The 3,992-nt window shown below is 37.5% G+C and overlaps 1 protein-coding gene across 9 annotated transcripts in view; it reads right to left on the reverse strand.

Annotated features, from left to right (window-relative positions):
• UBN2 (ubinuclein 2) overlaps window positions 1–3,992 on the reverse strand; it is a 90,204-nt gene that overhangs the window by 63,583 nt on the left and 22,629 nt on the right. The window lies entirely within an intron of this gene.

The raw sequence follows: 3,992 nt of genomic DNA on the forward strand, positions 1-3,992 counted from the left end.
TGTTGGTGGGAATGTAAAGTGATACAGCCACTATGGAGAACAGTATGGAGGTTCCTTAAAAAACTAAAAATAGAACTACCCTATGACCCAGCAATCCCACTACTGGGCATATACCCTGAGAAAACCATAATTGAAGACGAGACATGTACCACAATGTTCACTGCAGTACTATTTACAATAGCCAGGACACGGAAGCAACCTAAGGGTCCATCGACAGACGAATGGATAAAGAAGATGTGGCACATATATACAATGGAATATTACTCAGCCATAAAAAGAAATGAAATTGAACTATTTGTAGTGAGGTGGATGGACCTAGAGCCTGTCATACAGAGTGAAGTAAGTCAGAAAGAGAAAAACAAACACCATATGCTAACACATATATATGGAATCTAAAAAAAAATGGTTCTGAAGAACCTCGGAGTAGGACAGGAATAAAGACACAGACCTAGAGAACGGACTTGAGGACACGGGGAGGGGGAAGGGTAAGCTGGGACGAAGTGGGAGAGTGGCATGGACATATATACACTACCAAATGTAAAATAGATAGCTAGTGGGAAGCAGCCGCATAGCACAGGGAGATCAGCTCGGTGCTTTCCACCTAGAGGGGTGGGATAGGGAGGGTGGGAGGGAGACGCAAGAGGGCGGGGATATGGGGATATATGTATGTATACATATAGCTGATTCACTTTGTTATACAGCAGAAACTAACACAACGTTGTAAAGCAATTATACTCCAATAAAGATGTTAAAAATAAATAAATAAATAAAACTAAGAACAACAACAAAAAACCTGTTAGAAGAATTTCCAAATGATTTCTGTAGATTAATTCCCCTCAGGAGGTTGAATTTAAGTCCCCTCACTCGTTGAATGTAAGTTGTACCTAGGGACTTGCTCCCAAAGAGTACACTATGACGAGGAGGAGACAAAGTAACTTTATAGTGAAAAACCTAACATTACTCAGCCAGGTGATCAAGGTTGACATCAACAGTGATACATCATGTTGATAGCATTACCCTTGATATGATGAGACACAAGTGGCACTTTACCTTTGTGGTCTTCCTCTCAAAAGCCTATAACCTCAGTTGTAGGCTAACCATGAGATAAACATCATGACAAACTAAACCACAAGAAAAACACCAAACTAAACTGAGGGACATTCTACAAATAACTGACCAGTATTCCTCAAAGCTGTCAAGATAATCAAAAACAAAAATCTGAAAAACTGGCATAGTCTAGATAAGCCTAAGGAGACATAATAATTAAATGTCATCTGGTATCCTGGTTGGGATCCAGGGCCTAAAAAAGGACATTAGGGGAAAAATAGTAAAATTTGAATAAAATGCAGCATTAATTAATAGTAATGTACCAATGTTGGTTTGTTAGTTGTAACAAATCTACTCTACAAATATAAGATGTTACAGGGGAAAGTGGATGAGAACTATATGGAAACTCTTTGTATTTTCTGTGCAAATTTTCTGTAAATCCAAACTATTCTTAAAATTATTTTTTTAATGTCCTAGATTTATTTATACACATAGACATACAAGAAAATAAAAAATGAATGCATGCAAAAACTGGTGAAATCTGCAAGACATGACTCTCCTTTGGTTTCAATTCCCATAGTGCATGTCTCTCAATGCAAAGTGTCACTGGTTCTAATTGGTGAAAGATGGCTGAGTTTTGTGCAACATGGTTCTTAAATGAAAGCAAATAGTTTCATCTTATTTCCACGCAAAGAAATTATCTTTTCCAGTGTTCACATGAAAAAAACAAATATGATGGACTTACTGAGAAAAGTCTCCAACATGGTACCATTTACTTGCTAACTAATTTGTAAAGGTAATTCTGACTAAACGCTATGTTTATATTGCATACTGATGTTAAAAACCTAATTCCCATAACTATGACTCCAGTGTACGTTTTCCAATGAACAAAACTTTTACTATACCATCACCACCAAGAGGGTCATTTCGGTGTGAGATAAAGTAATGGCTCTCATGTTTTTAGATTTTACAAGTTCCAAAAACAGTTTTGGAGACAAACACAGGGTGGCAACCCTTTTATTTTGCTAAATAAGACCACTGAAGGCATAATCTCAGAATAAGAACAATTCTTCTCAAGAGACACCAACTGGCAACTTGAACATACCTACACACACATACACACATGCGCACACATACACACACAAAACGTATGTATATGCTTAAATGCAACACATAAATAAAGTGTCCTTATTTTTTCCATATGCTAGGTCTGCAAGCTGGAACTCTTACACTAGGTTACAGAATTACAGTGAGAATAAGAAGTAAGGAAAGGAAAAAGATATTTCTGTTAGAAGTTATTCTACCAAGAATAAGTAACACACAAGCAGTTAAACACACGAGGGAATGTTTGGCCCAAAAAAGAGAGAGTTCTAATAATATAAAAATCCACAGATAAAAACTAATGAGGATGGGCTTCCCTGGTGGTGCAGTGGTTGAGAGCCTGCCTGCCGATGCAGGGGATACGGGTTCGTGCCCCGGTCCGGGAAGATCCCACATGCCGCGGAGTGGCTAGGCCCGTGAGCCATGGCCGCTGAGCCTGCGCGTCCGGAGCCTGTGCTCCGCAACGGGAGAGGCCACAACAGTGAGAGGCCCGCGTACCACAAAAAACAACAACAACAACAAACAAACAAACAAAAAAAACTAATGAGGAGGACTAGCCCTGTCACATATTAAATATATTTAAAGTTATAGGAGTTAAAATAGATATGACAGGAATACAAGAATGAATTTAATATGAAAAAGGCAACATTACAGCTCAATGGAGAGAAATTAATAAATAAATGGAGTTAAAGTAAGACACCAATTTCATCTATCAAATTAAAAACTTTTAAAATTCTGGCAAGATGGAGAAGAAACAGGACTGCTCAAACACTGCTGATAAGAGTATACCAATAAAACTCTTGGAAAGCGATCTGAAAGCATCTGCCAAGAAATTCTGCCATACACTTACATTTTCTTCTTTTGTCTCTACTATGTTTTCCAAAATTTCTATGAAGTATTAATGCCAAAATGGAAATATACTAAAATAAGTTTTAAAACTCTTCATCATATTGGACTCAATAATTCTACTAAGTTACATAGCTTATTTTGAACCACTACTTAGATTCAAAAGTATCTGTTAAAAATGTATGCTATAGGGACTTCCATGGTGGTCCGGTGGTTAAGTCTCCATGCTCCCAATGCAGGGGGCCTGGGTTTGATCCCTGGTCAGGGAACTAGATCTCGCATGCCACAACTAAGAGCCCGCATGCTGCAACTAAAAGATCCTGCATGCTACAACTAACACCCAGCCAAATAAATTTAAAAAAAAAAAGTATGCTGTAGAAAGCAGTATGTGTAATCTACAGATTCAACACAATCCTTACCAAATTAGAACAAAAAATTTTACAATTTGTATGGAAGCACAAAAGACCCCAAACAGCCAAAGCAATCTTGAGAAAAACAGAGCTGGAGGAATCAGGCTCCTTGACTTCAGACTATACTACAAAGCTGCAGTCATAAAAACAGTATGGTACTGGCACAAAAACAGAAATAAAGATCAATGGAACAGGATAGAAAGTCCAGAGATAAACCCATGCACCTATGGTCACCTAATCTATGGCAAAGGAGGCAAGAAAACACAATGGAGAAAAGACAGTCTTTTCAATAAGTGGTACTGGGAAAGCTGGACAGCTACATGTAAAAGAATGAAATTAGAACATTTTCTAACACGATACACAAAAATAAACTCAAAATGGATTAAAGACCCAAATGTAAGACTGGATACTATAAAACTCTCAGAGGAAAACATAGGCAGAACACTCTCTGACATAAATCTCAGCAAAAACTTTTTGATCCACCTCCTAGAGTAATGAAAATAAAAACAAAAATAAACAAATGGGACCTAACTAAACTTAAAAGCTTTTGCACAGCAAAGGAAACCATAAACAAGATGAAACGACAAT

This window comes from Physeter macrocephalus, chromosome 5, assembly GCF_002837175.3.
Source record: "Physeter macrocephalus isolate SW-GA chromosome 5, ASM283717v5, whole genome shotgun sequence".
Classification (NCBI taxonomy): Eukaryota; Metazoa; Chordata; class Mammalia; order Artiodactyla; family Physeteridae; genus Physeter; species Physeter macrocephalus.